Genomic DNA, 22,251 nt, shown 5'->3' with positions numbered 1-22,251 from the left:
TCAGGTTCAGTCCCACTGCGTGTCACATTGGGTAACTATCTTCTACTATAGCCTCAGGCCGACAAAAGCCTTGTGAGTGGATTTGATGGACGGAAACTGAAAGAAGCCTGTCGTATAGATGTATATATATGCATGTGTCTGTGTTTGTCCCCCTAGCATTGCTTGACAATCGATGCTGGTGTGTCTATGTCCCCGTCACTTAGCAGTTCGGCAAAAGAGACCGATAGAATAAGTACTCGCCTTACAAAAGAATAAGTCCCGGGTTCGAGATGCTGCATTAAAGGCGGCGCTCCAGCATGGCCACAGTCAAACGACTGAAACAAGTAAAAGAGAAAGAGAAAGAGAGAATAAGCATGCACAAAGAATTTTATTTTTACAAAATGTTTAATAACAAAACATTGAAAATGTCCAGTACACAAAAGAACAGCTGTCTGTCACAGGAAACAATAGAGAATCCTCCTCATCATCATTGTATAACATCTGTTTTCCCTGCTAGCATGGGTTGGACGGTTGACTGGGGTCTGGGAAGCCAGGAGGCTGCACCAGGTTGCAGTCTGATCTGGCAGTGTTTCTACAGCTGGATGCCCTTCCTAAACGCCAACCACTCTGTGAATGTAGTGGATGCTTTTTACGTGCCACAGGCACAAGGGCCAGGAGAGGCTCGCAGCGGCCACGATCGGTCGGTGCTTCTTACGTGCCACCGGCCCGGAAGCCAGTTGGGACGGTGCTGGCAACGGCCACGTTCGAATGTTGCTTTTTACGTGCCACCAGCACTGGTATCACAGCTACAATTTCCATTAATGTTGATTTATTTCGATTTTGATTCTGATTCTCCCTTCCCTCAACAGGAATTCACAAGTAGAGTTTTGTGTCCCAAGAAGGAAAGGTATGCATAAGTGGACTGGCTACATTCTAGGTAGAGGCCATGGGTTATGGTCTCACTTGTCCTGCCGGGTTGTAATAAATTTTGATATTGATACGATTACACCTGTGTATGAATACTCAGATGTGTACGTAAGTGGCCTTTTTGAGAGAATGACTCACCACAAATATCACAATGATATGGTTTTTCCCCAGTATGAATACGTTTATGTTTAGGCAAGTCACTAGTGTGAGAGAATGATTTACCACAGATTTCACAATGATATGGTTTTTCACCTGTATGAATATGTTTGTGACTGATTAAATTGCTATTATCAGAAAATGTCTTACCACAGATATCACAGTGATATTGTTTTTCTCCAGTGTGTATACGTTTGTGTTTAGGTAAGTTACTACTGTAAGAAAATGATTTACCACAGATATCACACTGATATGGCTTCTCACCCGTATGAATACGTTTGTGCCCTTTTAATGTAGAGGGCTGAGAAAATGATTTACCACAGATATTACAACAATATGGCTTCTCTCCTGTATGAATACGTTTATGTTTAGGCAAGTAACTACTGTGAGAGAATGATTTACCACAGATATTACAACAATATGGCTTCTCTCCTGTATGAATACGTAGGTGTCTGGTTAAAGGGCTATTTTCAGAGAATGATGCACCACAGATATCACATTGATATGGTTTTTCCCCAGTATGAATACGTCTGTGACTGATTAATTTGCTATTACCAGAAAATGACTTACCACAGATATCACATTGATATGGTTTTTCCCCAGTATGAATACGTAGGTGTCTGGTTAAATGGCTATTTTCAGAGAATGATACGCCACAGATATCGCAATGATATGGCTGCTCACCTGTATGAATACGTTTGTGCCTTTTAAAAGAAGAAGGCTCAGAAAAGGATTTGCCACAGATATCACACTGATATGGTTTTTCCCCAGTATGAATACGTATATGACTAGTCAAAGTACTATTTCTAGTAAATGATTTACCACAGATATCACACTGATATGGTTTCTCTCCTGTATGAGTACATTTGTGTTTAGGTAAGTCAGCACTTTGAGAAAATGATTTACCACAGATATCACACTGATGCGGCTTTTCCCCAGTATGAATAACTTTGTGAGGAGTTAAAGAGCTACTTGTAGAAAATGATTTACCACAGATATCACACTGATATGGTTTCTCTCCTGTATGAGTACGTTTGTGTTTAGGTAAGTCAGCACTTCGAGAAAATGATTTACCACAGATATCACACTGATATGGTTTCTCTCCTGTATGAGTACGTTTGTGTGTAGCTAAGGCAGCACTTTGAGAAAATGATTTACAACAGATATCACACTGATATGGTTTTTCACCAGTATGAATACGTTTATGGACAGTCAATTCAATTTTTTGAGAAAATGATTTACTACAGGTATCACACTTATGCGGCTTTTCCCCAGTATGAATAAATTTGTGATGAGTTAAATTGCTATTTTGAGAAAATGATTTACTACAGATATCACACTGATGCGGCTTTTCCCCAGTATGAATAAATTTGTGATGAGTTAAAGTGCTATTTTGAGAAAATGATTTACCACAGATATCACACTGATGCGGCTTTTCCCCAGTATGAATAAATTTGTGCTGAGTTAAAGTGCTATTTTGAGAAAATGATTTACCACAGATATCACACTGATGCGGCTTTTCCCCAGTTTGAATAAATTTGTGATGAGTTAAAGTGCTATTTTGAGAAAATGATTTACCACAGATATCACACTGATATGGTTTTTCTCCAGTATGAACACGTCTGTGCCTTCTTAAATTACCACTTTCAGAGAATGACTTACCACAGATATCACAGTGATATGGCTTCTCTCTTTTATCAGAGATTTTTGCTTTAGTTGAATTATTCATTATGAGAGAATAATTTCGTTATACATATCACAATGATAGTATCTGTGTCATTTCTATGAATGTTTGTGTTCAAATGCATCAGAGAGTAATTAAATGTTATGTTACTTTCATTGGTGATCTTGCTTAATATCTAAAACAGAAGATATAAATTGGTTAACTCTTTCGTAAAGTTACTCAAACTTAACCTGTAGGTTCATCATCATCTCTACATTCCAGATGACAAAAAAAATGTTGCTCTTAATTCCATCATCCAGAAGAAATATTTCCCCATCGTTCGTAAAAGATTTTATTTATATAAAGAAGCTTATCTTTTGATGAGTGTGCCTTATGAATATATGGTCTTCCTTTAATTGATGAAAGTCAATCAAAATAACAGACACACATCTGAATGAAGAAATTTCTTTCAAATCAACATGGTATGATATTCTGAAATAGGAAAAAATTTCATTTCTATGAATATATTTGTGTTGCTATTTTCAGAGAATAATTTAATGCTATGCTTCTTTCATCTGTGATTTTGCTTAATATCTAAATCAAGAGGTGACAATTGTCTACCCCTTTGTAAAGTTATCCAAGCTTAATTAACCTGTAAAACAATCATCTCCTCTATATTCCAGACAGCAAAGACTTCAAATTGTTGCTGTTAATTCCATCGTCCAGAAGAAATATTTTGCTGTTGTTTTTCACAGATTTCCTTTATAAGATGAGTTTGGTGTATTGATGAATGCTCCTTATAAATATATCATCTTCCTTTGGTTTATGGGAGCTGATAAAATATCAGAGGCACATCTGAATGAAGTAATTTCTTTCATATCAACAGGATGTTATATTCTGAAATAGGAAAAAAAAGAAACAGTGAGATAAAGAGAATCATTAATCTTACAACATCAACACTGTCATCCATTTAATGTCTATGTTTGCAGGGGTCAGAATCCATTGAGGCATTGAAACTTTTACAACATTCTCTATAGAGATTTCTCTATTGTTCTGCTGTGGGAAAAATTTTGGTGAAGGGTTAATTAAAATTTTGGCAAGGATGGATCCAATCTACTTCATGCGTGCAAGATTCACTACAAATATATTTGTATACACACACACACACATATATATATATATACAAGTATTAAGAGAGGGACCACATGTGGTCACTCTAACGTTAGAAATAGATCCACAAAGGGAATCCACCACTAAAGAATTGTTCTCAAGCATTAATTCAACACGCCAAGAATGTAAGCGGGCAGGACAAATGAAAAATAACGAAAAAATGGATTAACTCTATACAATTGTTTCATCATTAATAGATTGTGTAATTTTACTTACAAATCATTTTCGAATCATCGGTAGAGTATATCAAAAACATAATTTGCTGAACCAAACGCCAAAATCCATACGAAATTGATGTTATTAATTAATATTCAATTTCTTTCACCCTTACACACACACACATATATGTATATATAATAGTACATATATATGCATAAATACATACGTATACGTACATACATGTTTGTTTATATTCGCGAGTGCCCGTTCTGCGTATTTTATTTTTTAGTGTAAAATAGTTAAAAAAATAGATTAATCGTTCTAATTTTCTCCGGTACTATTTAAAAAGAGCGGTCCCGGTGCGCACACTCGCGATAGTTAGTCGTGATTAGTCGATCCTACAACGACTACCTAGCAAAGTAAATAAAACACAAAATAAATAATTTTTTTTTACACAAAGTAAATAATTTTTTTGTGATCCTTCGGTATAGGTACCGTGAGTGGCTTTGTTTACATTTCTGAAGATAACAGAAACCCTTTTCTCCCACCCCTAACACAAACCTTAACCACAACCCCCCATATAGAAGAAAAAAATACACTATCTTGAAATGTATCTGGTGCTTCCGGTACCTATACCGAAGTTACGCTCATTTTTTTAAAACAAAGTAAATAATTTTTTTAAAACAAAGTAAATAAAACAAAAATACAAAGTAAGGATCGACTAGTCACGACTAGCTACTGCGGATGCGCGCACCGGGACCTCTCTTCTTAAATAGTACCCTTGTAAGAGTTAGCACTTCCTTCCCTAAGCTTGGATTCGAAATCGAGTCCAAGAATCGTCGGACGTCAAATACCAATGCATCTATAGGCGCGAAATTAAGAATCCCTTTATCCTGACATTGCTCAGGTCGGAGGTCAAAGGGAGATGATCAATCAGTTTCTGTCAGAACAAAGGGATTCTTAATTTCGCGCCGATTCATGCATTGGTATTTGACGACCGATGATTCTTCGATTCGATTTCGAATCCAAGCTTAGAGAAGGAACTGCTAACTCTTACACCCTTGTATGTTTGTTTATATTCGCGAGTGCCCGTTCTCCGTATTTTATTTTTTAGTATAAAATATTTAAAAAATAGATCAATCTTTATAATTTCCTCCATACTTTATGTATTCTGGATATATTTCCCATTTCCTAACTTTTTCTCACAAGTAAGCGTCATTATCTTGGAGAGGTGCGCGGTACTACTAGCGAACACTGGTCCAGGTGCGCGCACTCACGCATCCGTGCAAGCTAGTCGTATGTAGTCGATCCTACGACTTTTTAACCCTAACCTTAGTTTGTTTACAAAAATAATGTATTTACTTAGTTTTAAAAATTGTAGATTCGACTACTTACGACTAGTCAGCGCGGATACGCGAGTGCTCGCACCGGGACCACTGTTCGCTTGTAGTACCTTATTATTATTGGTATTATCATCATCATCATTACAGCCTTAAAATAAATCTTTGTCAACTTACCGTATTCAGATACAAACAACGAGTCAGCGATCGTTAATTAAGCACCTTAATTAATTAATTAAGGAAAGTTATATCCCTTTATATGGTTATAGTTCTTCAATTTTCTATGACTGGTTCGTTTCGTTCCGGTGTCTTCTTTGTCCCATTCTGTCAACGATTTTACCTTGAAGGTAATATAGAATATATACACTCACATATTCTAATCTACGACCGTTTCCAGCGCACGAACTGGACCCCGTCGCAGACACCGAAAGAAAGAAGGCATCTTTGACTTATATCTTCCTGATGTGACGTCAGGCCGTTGCACTTCCGATCCGTTTCTGACGTCATTTTCTCTCCTGTCCAATCATTGTCCTTCCTTCACACTTCTCTCTCAACTAAAGAACAATGCTTGGATACCTTTTGGGGATCTTTTCGGTTTGACCGGCAGTTTTTGAAAATAATTTCCACGTAACTAAACACTTTTAAACTTCGTATACTGGTAGAATGTGTTTATAAAACATCTGTTTCTCTTGGCTTTATTGAGAAAATTCTACAGTGTGGAAGTTATTTGGGATCTTTTCGGTTTGAACGGCAGCTTTTTAAAATGATTTCCACGTGTTAGGGTTATGAGTGGGGAGAAAAGGCTTTCTGTTATCTTCACAAATGTAAACAAAGTCACGTGCGTACTTATATATGGAAGCATCGCCTTATTATTTACTTTGTGTAAAAAGAAAAGGATCTTTTCGGTTTGACCGGCAGTTTTTTGTAGCGGTGTCATATGAAATTGTCACCCATAATTATGACCCTAGTATCGATCTATTGCATTTCAATCAGTGTTAGTGTTAGGGGTGGAGGAAGTGTATCTTTTTTTCTTCAAAAATGTAAATAAACCCAATCTGTTTCTTAAACGAGGGACATATTCATAAGGCACATAATGTTTTTTTTTTACCTCAATAGACGTCATTGATTGCTTGGAATTGCAGAAATAAAAACAACAAATATGTTACAAACTACAGAATTTTCTCAATAGAGCCAACGAAAAAGATGCTTTATAAATACATTCTATCTGTATACGAAGTTAAAAATTTTTTTAGTTACCTAGAAATTTTAAAACCTGCTGTTCAAACCGAAATGATCCCCATTATTCCCAGAGAACAGTTGTCGAACCAGATGGCTGCACCAGGCTCCAATCTGATCTGGTAGAGTTTCTACAGCTGGTTGGTGTTAGGAAGGGCATCCAGCTGTAGTAACTCTGCCAGATCAGATTGGAGCCTGGTGTTGCCACTTGGTTCGCCAGTCCTCAATCAAATCGTGCAACCCATGCTACAATGGAAATCGGACGTTAAACGATGATGATGATGATGATCACAGTGATCTATTTTCTCTCATGTATAATTAAGTTGCTACTTTGAGAGAACCGTCAGTGGATGGAATGTAGTGTCGTGTGTTCGATATTCGAAGGTTGATTAATTCTTCCAATGACAATGGGGAAGGAAAAGATGGCCCCGCTCCCAACATAATGCACAATTACGAAAGGAAATAGAGAAGCGCTGGGATTTTTACCTTTTGACCTACAGATTTAAAAGATAATTCTTAAATCTGCAGAAAATTAGGAAGATTCATCATCATCATCATTTAGCGTCCGCTTTCCATGCTAGCATGTGTTGGACGGTTCAACTGGGGTCTGTGAATCTAGCTGGCTTCATCAAGCCCATTCAGATCTGGATGCCCTTCCTAACGCCAACCACTCCGTGACTGTAGTGGGTGCTTTTTACGTGCCACCCGCACAGGTGCCAGAAAGAGCTGGCAGACGGTCATGAACGGATGGTGCTTTTACGTGCCACCGACACGGTGGCCAGACAGAGCTAGCAAACGGCCACAAACGGATGGTGCTTTTATGTGTTACCGACACGGAGGCCAGACAGAGCTGGCAAACGGCCATGAACGGATGGTGCTTTTACGTGTCACCGACACGGAGGATAGACGGGGCGGCGCCGGAAACGACCACGATCGGATGGTTCGCTTAACCACAGCTGCACTTCCCACTGATGTTGATCGACCTCAATTTGGTTCTGCTTTCTGATATATGAATTGATTTGCTTTGATTTTGATTTTGACTGTTCTCACTGGTCTTGCTAAGTCTTCCATTTTTAAAAGTATTTTATACTAACAAATAAAATATGGAGAACGGGCACTCGCGAATATAAACAGATCATGTCGTGAAGCCAGCTGTAGATGTCTCCTTAGGCTGAATTACATCAACATCTCTCTATATATAAATGGCCAAATGTCTGTCTGTGTGTGCCTGTCCTTTATACAAATCCACAATTTTTCAGTTAGAGGGCTCGCACTTTCTATGGTCATTCAAAACCGTCCAAGGGTGGTCGTGCACATCTTTACATTACCCCAGTCACCCCGCAAAGCCATTAAAAAATCAATAGAACAAGGATCTCTGAACAAAAAACAATATTTATTGTTCTGTCTGTACAAGCGTTACATCTCTGGACAATCAGTAGCTAGGTCGCCTTCGTGCGGAAGCAGCAGAGACACTTTAATCACGATTGTGAAGGCATACTTCACAGATTCGCCGAAGTCATGGATCGCCTTCAGAATTCCAGCCACACGGAGCTGGTCAAGTTGCGTCCGGCTTGGTTGGAAGCAGGGGCGAAGAGGGAGAGAGAGAGGACAGCGGTGAAGCCTAGCTGATGCTGATGACTGCACATGTGCATAAGGGGCTTCCGGCAGGCTCTTACCCCTGCGCATGCGTGGATGAAAATCCTAAAATGGTGTCTGGGACCAAACGTCACTATAAGGTTGCCCCTTGAGAGCGGAGCATGAAAATAGAAAGATTGTAGTGGCACCAGAAATAAGATGGCTACCGATTACCCAGAAGATGTGGCAGAAAATATGTCAACACAAAAGAAAATGTAATCACAATATAGATATAGGCGCAGGAGTGGCTGTGTGCTAAGTAGCTTGCTTACCAACCACATGGTTCCAGGTTCAGTCCCACTGCGTGGCACCTTGGGTAAGTATCTACTATAGCCTCATGCCGACCAAAGCCTTGTGAGTGGATTTGATAGACGGAAACTGAAAGAAGCCTGTTGTATAGATGTATATATATGCATGTGTTTGTGTTTGTCCCCTTAGCATTGCTTGACAATCGATGCTGGTTTGTCTATGTCCCCGTCACTTAGCAGTTCGGCAAAAGAGACCGATAGAATAAGTACTCGGCTTACAAAAGAATAAGTCCCGGGTTCGAGATGCTGCATTAAAGGCGGCGCTCCAGCATGGCCACAGTCAAACGACTGAAACAAGTAAAAGAGAAAGAGAAAGAGAGAATAAGCATGCACAAAGAATTTTATTTTTACAAAATGTTTAATAACAAAACATTGAAAATGTCCAGTACACAAAAGAACAGCTGTCTGTCACAGGAAACAATAGAGAATCCTCCTCATCATCATTGTATAACATCTGTTTTCCCTGCTAGCATGGGTTGGACGGTTGACTGGGGTCTGGGAAGCCAGGAGGCTGCACCAGGTTGCAGTCTGATCTGGCAGTGTTTCTACAGCTGGATGCCCTTCCTAAACGCCAACCACTCTGTGAATGTAGTGGATGCTTTTTACGTGCCACGGGCACAAGGGCCAGGAGAGGCTGGCAGCGGCCACGATCGGTTGGTGCTTCTTACGTGCCACCGGCCCGGAAGCCAGTTGGGACGGTGCTGGCAACGGCCACGTTCTAATGTTGCTTTTTACGTGCCACCAGCACTGGTATCACAGCTACAATTTCCATTAATGTTGATTTATTTCGATTTTGATTCTGATTCTCCCTTCCCTCAACAGGTATTCACAAGTAGAGTTTTGTGTCCCAAGAAGGAAAGGTATGCATAAGTGGACTGGCTACATTCTATGTAGAGGCCATGGGTTATGGTCTCACTTGTCCTGCCGGGTTGTAATAAATTTTGATATTGATACGATTACACCTGTGTATGAATACTCATATGTGTACTTAAGTGGCGTTTTTGAGAGAATGACTCACCACAAATATCACAATGATATGGTTTTTCCCCAATATGAATACGTTTATGTTTAGGTAAGTCACTACTGTAAGAGAATGATTCACCACAGATATCACATTGATATGGCTTCTCACCTGTATGAATACGTTTGTGCCCTTTTAAAGTAGAGGGCTGAGAAAATGATTTACCACAGATATCACACCGATATGGCTTCTCACCCGTATGAATACGTTTGTGCCCTTTTAAAGTAGAGGGCTGAGAAAATGATTTACCACAGATATTACAACAATATGTCTTCTCTCCTGTATGAATACGTAGGTGTCTGGTTAAAGGGCTATTTTCAGAGAATGATGCACCACAGATATCACATTGATATGGTTTTTCCCCAGTATGAATACGTAGGTGTCTGGTTAAATGGCTATTTTCAGAGAATGATACACCACAGATATCGCAATGATATGGCTGCTCACCTGTATGAATACGTTTGTGCCCTTTTAAAGAAGAAGGCTCAGAAAAGGATTTGCCACAGATATCACACTGATATGGTTTTTCCCCAGTATGAATACGTATATGACTAGTCAAAGTACTATTTCTAGTAAATGATTTACCACAGATATCACACTGATATGGTTTCTCTCCTGTATGAGTACATTTGTGTTTAGGTAAGTCAGCACTTCGAGAAAATGATTTACCACAGATATCACACTGATATGGTTTCTCTCCTGTATGAACACGTTTGTGACTAGTTAAGTTGCCACTTTTAGAGAATGACTTACCACAGATATCACAGTGATATGGCTTCTCTCTTTTATCAGAGATTTTTGCTTTAGTTGAATTATTCATTATGAGAGAATAATTTCGTTATACATATCACAATGATAGTATCTGTTTCATTTCTATGAATGTTTGTGTTCAAATGCATCAGAGAATAATTAAACGTTATGTTACTTTCATTGGTGATCTTGCTTAATATCTAAAACAGAAGATATAAATTGGTTAACTCTTTTGTAAAGTTACTCAAACTTAACCTGTAGGTTCATCATCATCTCTACATTCCAGATGGCAAAAAACATGTTGCTCTTAACTCCATCATCCAGAAGAAATACTTCCCCATCATTCATCAAAGATTTTATTTATATAAAGAGGCTGAACTTTTGATGAATGTGTCTTATGAATATATGGTCTTCCTTTAATTGATGAAAGTCAATCAAAATATCAGACACACATCTGAATGAAGAAATTTCTTTTAAATCAACATGGTATGATATTCTGAAATAGGAAAAAAATTCATTTCTATGAATATATTTGTGTTGCTATTTTCAGAGAATAATTTAATGCTATGCTTCTTTCATCTGTGATCTTGCTTAATATCTAAATCAAGAGGTGACAATTGCCTGCCCCTTTGTAAAGTTATCCAAGCTTAATTAACCTGTAAAACAATCATCTCCTCTATATTCCAGACAGCAAAGACTTCAAATTGTTGCTGTTAATTCCATCGTCCAGAAGAAATATTTTGCTGTTGTTTTTCACAGATTTCCTTTATGAGATGAGTTTGATGTATTGATGAATGCTCCTTATAAATATATCATCTTCCTTTGGTTGATGGGAGCTTATAGAATATCAGAGGCACATCTGAATGAAGTAATTTCTTTCATATCAACAGGATGTTATATTCTGAAATAGAAAAAAAAAGAAGCAGTGAGATAAAGAGAATCATTAAACGACATAGTAATTCAACATTGCAAATCTTACAACATCAACACTGTCGTCCATTTAATGTCTATGTTTGCAGGGGTCAGAATCCATTGAGGCATTGAAACTTTTACAACATTCTGTATTGAGATTTCTCTATTGTTCTGCCATATGAAAAATTTTGGTGAAGGGTTAATTAAAATTTTGGCTATGGTGGATCCAATCTACTTCATGCGTGCAAGATTCACTACAAATATATTTGTATACACACACACAAACATATACATACAAGTAATAAGAGAAGGACCACATGTGGTCACTCTAACGCTAGAAATAGATCCGCAAAGGGAATCCACCACTAAAGAATTGTTCTCAAGCATTAATTCAACACGCCAAGAATGTAAGGGGGCAGGACAAATGAAAAATAACGAAAAAATGGATTAACTCTATACAATTGTTTCATCGTTAATAGATTGTGTAATTTTACTTACAAATCATTTTCGAATCATCGGTAGAGTATATCAAAAACATAATTTGCTGAACCAAACGCCAAAATCCATACGAAATTGATGTTATTAATTAATATTCAATTTCTTTCACCCTTACACACACACATATATGTATACATAATAATACATATATATGCATAAATACATACGTATACGTACATACATGTTTGTTTATATTCGCGAGTGCCCGTTCTGCGTATTTTATTTTTTAGTGTAAAATAGTTAAAAAATAGATTAATCGTTCTAATTTTCTCCGGTACTATTTAAAAAGAGTCGTGACTAGTCGATCCTACAACGACTACCTACCAAAGTAATTAAAACACAAAATAAATAATTTTTGGCGATCCTTCGGTATAGATACCGTGAGTGGCTTTGTTTACATTTCTGAAGATAACAGAAACCCTTTTCTCCGACCCCTAACACAAACCTTAACCATAACCCCCCCCCCATATATGTATAAAAAAGACACTTTCTTGAAATGTATCTGGTACTTCCGGTACCTATACCGAAGTTACGCTCATTTTTTCAAACAAAGAAAATAATTTTTTTAAAACAAACATACAAAGTAAGGATCGACTAGTCACGACTAGCTAGCGCGCCCACCGGGACCTCTCTTCTTAAATAGTACCCTTATATGTTTGTTTATATTCGCGAGTGCCCGTTCTCCGTATTTTATTTTTTAGCATAAAATATTTAAAAAATAGATCAATCTTTCTAATTTTCTCCATACTTTATGTATTCTGGATATATTTCCCATTTCCTAACTTTTTCTCTCAAGTAAGCGTCATTATCTTGGAGAGGCGCGCGGTACTACAAGCGAACAGTGGCCCCGGTGCGCGCACTCGCGCTAGCTAGTCGTATGTAGTCGATCCTACAACGACTTTTTAAACCTAACCTTAGTTTGTTTACAAAAATAATGTATTTACTTAGTTTTCAAAATTGTAGATTCGACTACTTACGACTAGCAAGCGCGGATACGCGAGTGCACGCACCGGGACCACTGTTCGCTAGTAGTACCTTATTATTATTGGTATTATCATCATCATTACAGCCTTAAAATAAATCGTTGTCAACTTACCGTATTCAGATACAAACAACGAGTCAACGATCGTTAATTAAGCACCTTAATTAATTAATTAAGGAAAGTTATATCCCTTTATATGGTTATAGTTCTTCAATTTTCTATGACTGGTTCGTTTCGTTCCTGTGTCTTCTTTGTCCCATTCTGTCAACGATTTTACCTTCAAGGTAATATAGAATATATACACTCACATATTCTAATCTACGACCGTTTCCAGCGCACGAACTGGACCCCGTCGCAGACACCGAAAGAAAGAAGGCATCTTTGACTTATATCTTCCTGATGTGACGTCAGGCCGTTGCACTTTCCATCCGTTTCTGACGTCATTTTCTCTCCTGTCCAATCATTGTCCTTCCTTCACACTTCTCTCTCATCTAAAGAACAATGCTTGGATACCTCTTGGGGATCTTTTCGGTTTGACCGGCAGTTTTTAAAAATAATTTCCACGTAACTAAACACTTTTAAACTTCGTATACTGGTAGAATGTGTTTATAAAACATCTGTTTCTCTTGGCTTTATTGAGAAAATTCAACGGTTTGTAAGATATTTGTTGTTTTTTTTCTTCAATTTCTGCAATTTCAACCAATCACTGACGTTTATTGAGGTAAAAAAAACATTCTGTGCCGTATGAATATGTCCCTCGTTTAAGAAACAGATTTGGTTTATTTATGTTTGTGAAAAAAAAAATATACCCTTCCCCTAAAACAGATTGAAATGCAATAGATTGATACCAGGGTCGTAATTATGGGTGACAATTTCATATGGCACCACTAGAAAAAACTGCCGTTCAAACCGAAAAGATCCGTTTTCACTTCTATATGATTACTTTAACATTGAAGGGTTCACATAATCCCATTATTTACTGGCAGGGTCACTAGCATGCCAGACAAAATGCTTCACAATATTTCGTTCATCAATAGCATTGTTGAGGGATCTTTTCCTTTTGAACGGCAGTTTTCAACACAATTTCTAGTTAACTAAACACTTTAAAATTTCGTTTACTGGGAGAATGTGTCAAAATAAAACATTTTTTCTCTTGGCTTTCTTGAGAAAATTGTAATTTGTAAGTTGTCTCAGTATGATCTGGCAGTGTTTCTACAGCTGGATGCCCTTCCTAACGCCAACCACTCCAGAAGTGTATTGGGTGCTTATTATGTGCCACCTGCACAGGTGCCAGGGGAGTCCGGCATCGGCCACGATCAGTTGGTGCTTTTAACGTGCTACCGACACATTTTCTTAATTGTTGTCAGGTTCCCGCTTCGAAAAGTAATTACTGTAACATAAAGAGGTTCACAGAATTCTATTATTCACATTATTATTATTATTAGTAGTAGTAGTAGTAGTATTATCACCTTTACAGCCTTAAAGTTAATCTTTATCAACTTACCGTATTCACAAATAAGCAACGAGTCAGTGAATCAGTAATTAAGCACCTTAATTAATAATTTAAATGTTGAACCGGGGTTGAAATGTAGCAGAAGTTATTTCCCTTTACATGATTGTCTTCTTTCAGTTCTCCAATAGGTGGCTCTACTGACTGGTGGGATTCGTTGTAGTTTCCTCTTTGTCCCTTTCTGTCAAGAACTTCACTTTCAAGGGTTTTCAAATTTTTACAAGATTCTTTCAATAAAGTGTACTCACACATTCGGATCTTTTCGGTTTGAACGGCAGTTTTTTCTTGCAGTGTCATATGAAATTGTCACCCATAATTATGACCCTAGTATCGATCTATTGCATTTCAATCTGTTTTAGGGTTAGGGGTGGGGGGAAGGCTATCTTTTTTTCTTCACAAATGTAAATAAACCCAATCTGTTTCTTAAACAAGGGACATATTCATAAGGCACAGAATGTTTTCACCTCAATAGACGTCATTGATCTGTTGAAATTTTCACCCATAATTATGACCCTAGTATCGATCTATTGCATTTCAATCTGTTTTAGGTTTAAGGGTGGGGGCAAGGCTATCTTTTTTTCTTCACAAATGTAAATAAACCCAATCTGTTTCTTAAACAAGGGACATATTCATAAGGCACAGAATGTTTTTCACCTCAATGGACATCCTAAGGGCATACAGCCAAAGAAAGCAAGCAAAATCTGAGCGGAACCTGGAGCAGCACTCTGGCTTGCCAGCTCAGGTCACAATTTCCCACCCAGGCATGCAAAGGAAATGGACACTGAAGAAGAAGAAAAAGAAGAAGAAGGAGAAGATGGAGGAGGAGAAGAAGGAGAAGAAGAAGAAGATGAAAAAGAAAAAGAAGGAGGATGAGGAGGAGAAGAAGAAGAAGAAAGATGAGGATGATGATGAGGAAGAAAACACAACAAAGACAAAATCAATGAAGAAGAAGAAAAAGAAGAAGGAGAAGAAGAAGAAGAAGAAGAAAAAGGAGGAGAAGATGAAGAAGACGGAGAAGGAGGAGAAGGAGGAGGAGGAGAAGAAGAAGAAAAAGAAAAAGAGGGAGGATGAGGCGGAGAACAAGAAGAAGAAGGATGAGGATGATAATGATGAAAACACAACAAAGACAAAATCAATGTCACTTAAAACTTTTATTCCTTATTCCCATTCCTTTATTCTCTCATAACAAATTCCTCAAAAATCCAGCACAATCATCTTCAGAAACCAAAGTCATCTCTGTGTTGATATATTTAGATATATAAATGATATTGAAGTTGTGATTCATGAATTTCATGTTGACATCCAAGAAACTGATGTTAATAATGTCAAGCTTGAAGAGGAATAAACCCTGTCTTTTAGCAGACAAAATATTCATAATTCTTGTCATCATCATCATTTAGCGTCCGCTTTCCATGCTAGCATGGGTTGGATGGTTCGACCGGGGTCTGGGAAGCCACAAGGCTGCACCTGGCCCAGTCTGATCTGGCAATGTTTCTACGGCTGGATGCCCTTCCTAACGCCAACCACTCCGTGAGTGTAGTGGGTGCTTTGTACGTGCCACCGGACACAGGTGCCACACGGGGCTGGCAAACAGCTACGGTCGGATGGTGCTTTTTACGTGCCAGCCGCACGGGGGCCAGGTGAGACTGGCAATGGCCACGATCGGATGGTGCTTTTTACATGCCACCAGCATTGGTATCACAGCTGCAATTTCCATTGATGTTGGTTGATTTCGATTTTGATTCTGATTCTCACTTGCCTCAACAAGTCTTCACAAGTAGAGTTTTGTGTCCCAAGAAGGAAAGGTATGCATAAGTGGACTGGCTACATCCCAGGTAGAGGCCATGGGTTGTGGTCTCACTTGTCCTGCCGGGTTGTAACAAATTTTGATATTGATACGATTACACCTGTGTATGAATACTTAGATGTGTACTTAAGTGGCATTTTTGAGAGAATGACTCACCACAAATATCACAATGATATGGTTTTTCACCTGTATGAATACGTTTGTGACTGATTAAATTGCTATTATCAGAAAATGACTTACCACAGATATCACAGTGATATGGTTTTTTCCCGAGTATGTATACGTTTGTGACCAGACAAATGACTAAAACAAGAAAATGATTTACCACAGATATCACAATGATATGGTTTTTCCCCAGTATGAATACGATTGTGATTAGGCAGGTCACTACCGTGAGAGAATGATTTACCACAGATATCACAATGATATGGCTTCTCACCTGTATAAATACGTTTCTGCCCGTTTAAAGTAGAATGCTGGGAAAATGATTTACCACAGATATCACATTGATATGGTTTTTCCCCAGTATGAATACGTATATGAGTAGTCAAATTACTATTTCTAGTGAATGATTTACCACAGATATCACACTGATATGGTTTCTCTCCTGTATGAGTACGTTTGTGTGTAGCTAAGTTAGCACTTTGAGAAAATGATTTACCACAGATATCACAATGATGAGGCTTTTCTCCAGTATGAATAAATTTGTGATGAGTTAAAGTGCCATTTTCAGAAAATGATTTACTACAGAAATTACACTGATATGGTTTTTCTCCTGTATGAACACGTCTGTGCCTTCTTAGTTTACTACTATGAGAGAATGACTTACCACAGATATCACATGAATAAGTTTGTGTTTATTTAATTCACCACTGGTAGAGAATGATTTACCACAGATATCACACTGATATGGTCTCTCTCCTGTATGAGTATGTTTGTGTTTAGGTAAGTCAGCACTTCGAGAAAATGATTTACCACAAATATCACACTGATATGGTTTCTCTCCTGTATGAGTACGTTTGTGTTTAGGTACGTCAGCACTTCAAGAAAATGATTTACCACAGATATCACACTGATATGGTTTCTCTCCTGTATGAGTACGTTTGTGTTTAGGTAAGTCAGCACTTCGAGAAAATGATTTACCACAGATATCACACTGATATGGTTTCTCTCCTGTATGAGTACGTTTGTGTTTAGGTACGTCAGCACTTCAAGAAAATGATTTACCACAGATATCACACTGATATGGTTTCTCTCCTGTATGAGTACGTTTGTGTTTAGGTAAGTCAGCACTTCGAGAAAATGATTTACCACAGATATCACACTGATATGGTTTCTCTCCTGTATGAGTACGTTTGTGTTTAGGTACGTCAGCACTTCAAGAAAATGATTTACCACAGATATCACACTGATGCGGCTTTTCCCCAGTATGAATAAATTTGTGATGAGTTAAAGAGCTATTGTCAGAAAATGATTTACTACAGACATCACACTGATGCGGCTTTTCCCCAGTATGAACACGTCTGTGCCTTCTTAGATTACCACTTTGAGAGAATGACTTACCACAGATGCAAAGAGAGAGGTTTGGAGATGCCACTATGAAAGGTTGCTGAATAAAGAAAATGAATGGGATAAAGAGAGTCTGCCGAATGTTGACCCAACAGAGGGACCAGCTATCCGAGTTGATAGTTCCGTGGTAGCTAAGGAAATTAGAAGCATGAAGACAGGGAAAGCCCCAGGCCCATCAGGAATTACTGCAGAGATGCTCAAAATATCTGGCAGTGTCGGCTATAACCTAGTCACCCGTATAGTCAGCCAGGTGATACACGAAGGAGTCATACCCAATGACTGGTGTAGCAGCGTACTAGTCAACTGCTACAAAGGTAAATGTGATGCCCTAGATACAAATAATTACAGAGGTATCAAGCTGTTGGATCAGGTAATGAAGGTTACGGAGAGGGTCATAGCCCAACTAATTAGAGAGAGAGTTAGTTTAGATGAAATGCAGTTTGGGTTTGTGCCAGGGAAAAGCACCACTGATGCTATATTCCTGGTAAGGCAGCTGCAGGAGAAATACCTAGCCAAAGATAAGCCCCTGTACCTGGCTTTCGTTGACATGGAGAAAGCCTTTGATAGGGTCCCCCGATCCCTCATCTGGTGGTCAATGAGGAAACTAGGGATAGATGAATGGCTGGTGAGGGCTGTGCAAGCCATGTACAGAGATGCCGTAAGCAAGGTTAGGGTTGGCAACATGTACACAGAAGAATTCAAAGTAGAGGTTGGGGTCCACCAGGGTTCAGTACTCAGCCCCCTCCTATTTATCATAGTCCTCCAGGCAATAACAGAGGAATTCAAGACAGGTTGCCCCTGGGAGCTCCTCTATGCTGACGACCTCGCTCTAATTGCTGAGTCACTATCAGAACTGGAGGAGAAGTTCCAGGTGTGGAAGGAGGGTTTAGAATCGAGGGGCCTTAGAGTCAACCTAGCTAAATCCAAAGTACTAATAAGTAGAAAGGTAGGCAATCCACAAATGTCCTCAGGAAGATGGCCCTGCTCGATCTGTAGAAAAGGTGTAGGTGGAAACTCTATAAGATGTACCCAGTGTAAGCTATGGACACAGAAGAGGTGCAGCAATGTCAAAGGTAGGCTAACTGGGAAGATAGTTTTTATATGTGGCAGATGCTCGGGAGCATTGACCTCCGAAAATCTGCAGAAAACAACTTCCGTCACTTTCCAGGGGGAAAAATTAGATGTAGTTGATAGCTTCCGTTATCTAGGTGACCAAGTCAGTAGTGGGGGTGGGTGCGCTGAGAGTGTAACTGCTAGAATAAGAATAGCCTGGGCAAAGTTTAGGGAGCTCTTACCTCTGCTGGTGACTAAAGGCCTCTCGCTCAGAGTAAAGGGCAGACTGTATGATGCATGTGTTCGAACTGCCATGCTACATGGCAGTGAAACATGGGCCATGACTGCTGAGGACATGCGTAAGCTCATGAGGAATGAAGCCAGTATGCTCCGATGGATGTGTAATGTCAGTGTACTTACTCGACAGAGTGTTAGTTCCCTGAGAGAAATGTTGTACCTAAGAAGCATCAGTTGTTGCGTGCAAGAGAGACGATTGCGCTGGTATGGTCATGTGGCAAGAATGGATGAAGATAGGTGTGTGAGAAAGTGCCAATCCCTAGCAGTTGAGGGAACCCGTGGAAGAGGTAGACCCAGGAAAACCTGGGACGAAGTGGTGAAGCACGACCTTCGAACGTTAGGTCTCACCATGGAAATGACTAGAGACCGAGACCTATGGAAGTATGCTGTGCGTGAGAAGACCCGGCAAGACTAGTGAAGCCATAACCCGTGGCCCCTACCTGGGACGTAGTCAGTCCACCTGTGCATAATTTCCTGCTTGTGACACTTGTGAAGATCTGTTGAGGCAAATCAAATCAAAGTCAAATCGAATCAAGTCAAACCAAATCAAAATAGATGAACATCAATGGAATTTGTATCCTTGTGTTACCAGTGCCGGTGGCACATAAGAAAACCATCCGAAAGGGACCGTAGCCGGTAACGCATCGACTGGCCTCCGTGCCTTGGGTACGTAACAAACACCATCCGATCGTAGCCGTTCGCCAGCCTCGTCTGGCACCTGTGTCGGTGGCACATAAGAAAAACACCGAAAACACCATATCCGAGCGTGGCCGTCTGCCAGCCTCGTCTGGCACCTGTGTCGGTGGCACATAAAAAACACCATCCGAGCGTGGCCGTCTGCCAGCCTCGTCTGGCACCTGTGTCGGTGGCACATAAAATCAGCCACTACACTCTCGGAGTGGTTGGCGTTAGGAAGGGCATCCAGCTGTAGAAACACTGCCAGATCTGACTGGCCTGGTGTAGCCTTCGGGCTTGCCAGACCCCAGTTGAACCGTCCAACCCATGCTAGCATAGAAAGGGGACGTTAAACGATGATGATGATGATGATGATCACAGTGATATAGCTTCCCTCTTTTATCAGAGACTTTTGCTTTAGTTGAATTATTCATTATGAGAGAATAATTTCGTTATACATATCACAATGATAGTATCTGTTTCATTTCTATGAATGTTTGTGTTCAAATGCATCAGAGAATAATTAAACGTTATGTTACTTTCATTGGTGATCTTGCTTAATATCTAAAACAGAAGATATAAATTGGTTAACTCTTTTGTAAAGTTACTCAAACTTAACCTGTAGGTTCATCATCATCTCTACATTCCAGATGGCAAAAAAAATGTTGCTCTTAATTCCATCATCCAGAAGAAATATTTCCCCATCGTTCGTCGAAGATTTTATTTATATAAAGAAGCTGATGTTTTGATGAATGTGTCTTATGAATATATGGTCTTCCTTTAATTGATGAAAGTCAATCAAAATATCAGACACACATCTGAATGAAGAAATTTCTTTTAAATCAACATGGTATGATATTCTGAAATAGGAAAAAAATTCATTTCTATGAATATATTTGTGTTGCTATTTTCAGAGAATAATTTAATGCTATGCTTCTTTCATCTGTGATTTTGCTTAATATCTAAATGAAGAGGTGACAATTGTCTACCCCTTTGTAAAGTTATCCAAGCTTATTTAACCTGTAAAACAATCATCTCCTCTATATTCCAGACAGCAAAGACTTCAAATTGTTGCTGTTAATTCCATCGTCCAGAAGAAATATTTTGCCGTTGTTTTTCACAGATTTCCTTTATAAGATGGGTTTGATGTATTGATGAATCATCATCATCATCATCATCATCATTTAGCGTCCGTTTTCCATGCTAGCATGGGTTGGACGGTTTAACTGGGGTCTGTGAAGCCGGAAGGCTTTATCAGGCCCAGTCAGATTTGGCAGTGTTTCTACGGCTGGATGCCCTTCCTAACGCCAACCACTCCGTGAGTGTAGTGGGTGCATTTTACGTGCGACCTGCACAGGTGCCAGACAGCGCTGGCAAACAGCCACGAACGGATGGTGTTTTTATGTGCCACCGGCACAGGGGCCAGTTGAGGTTGGCAACGGACAAGAAGGGATGGTGCTTTTACGTGCTACCGGCACGGGGACCTGGCGAGGCTGCCAACGGACACGAGCGGATGGTGCTTTTACATGCCAAAGGCACGGGGCCAGGCGACGCTGGCAACGGACAAACGATCGGATGGTTTGCTTAACCACAGCTGCAATTTCCACTGATGTTGATTTGGTTTGATTTTGACTGTTCTGAGGGGTCTTGCCGGGTCTTCTCACGCACAGCATACTTCCATAGGTCTCGGTCTCTAGTCATTTCCTTGGTGAGACCTAAAGTTCAAAGGTTGTGCTTCACCACCTCGTCCCAGGTTTTCCTGGGTCTACCTCTTCCACAGGTTCCTCAACTCCTATATATATATATGTATGTATATATGAATGTATGCATAAATATATATACATACATATAAATATGCATCTCCAAGGGATCTGGGTTCAAGTCCCATGGCTGGTTGTTGACAAAGTTTTAAATGGTGGTGCCCCAGCATGGCCACAGCTCATGAGCTGAAATTAGATGAAATGAAATGAAATATATATATATATATATATATATATATGCGTGTGTATGTGTGAGTGCATATATATATATATATATATATACATATATATATAAATATATACACACACACACACACATATATATACACACACACACATATATATATATATATATATATAGGTAGAACATTTTAGATTAAAAAAAAAAAACACTGCCTATCTTAATCTTGAAAAATAAATTTTAAAAAAAACCCGAATTATTTATGGAATGACACAGAATACGTTTCTATCCTTCATTCACCGATTTACGTGACCGTCCGACTGCTTGTCGGTCTGACTCTCTCCATCTCCGTCTCTCAACCCCTGTACGAGTTTGCTGGCATAACGATTGGTTTCAAGGGAGAATACTCACAAATATATGGTACTAGAGTTTGCTCCCTTGAACAACGTTGCGAAACCGCTTCAGTTCTATCATCTGTCTTTAACGTCTTAAGGGAGACTACTCTTAAATATATATGGTTTATATATATAAGAGTTCTCTCCCTTGACACCATTTACCTACAAAGTAGATTTTATCGTCCGAAGTTTGCTAGTTTCGATTCTTGGACGACCGCCATGCTGGAGCACCACATCAGCGTGTTTACTCATACTCATCGACGGCTGG

At 39.2% G+C, this 22,251-nt stretch overlaps 1 pseudogene; it reads right to left on the bottom strand.

The window, feature by feature from the left end:
* Positions 1–858: 858 nt before the first annotated feature.
* Positions 859–19,617, bottom strand: LOC115225174 (annotated as a pseudogene).
* Positions 19,618–22,251: the final 2,634 nt, after the last annotated feature.

Source organism: Octopus sinensis, linkage group LG27 (assembly GCF_006345805.1).
Source record: "Octopus sinensis linkage group LG27, ASM634580v1, whole genome shotgun sequence".
Classification (NCBI taxonomy): domain Eukaryota; kingdom Metazoa; phylum Mollusca; class Cephalopoda; order Octopoda; family Octopodidae; genus Octopus; species Octopus sinensis.
The sequence above is the reverse complement of the archived record's forward strand: the minus strand, read 5'-3'. Positions and strand labels throughout refer to the sequence as shown.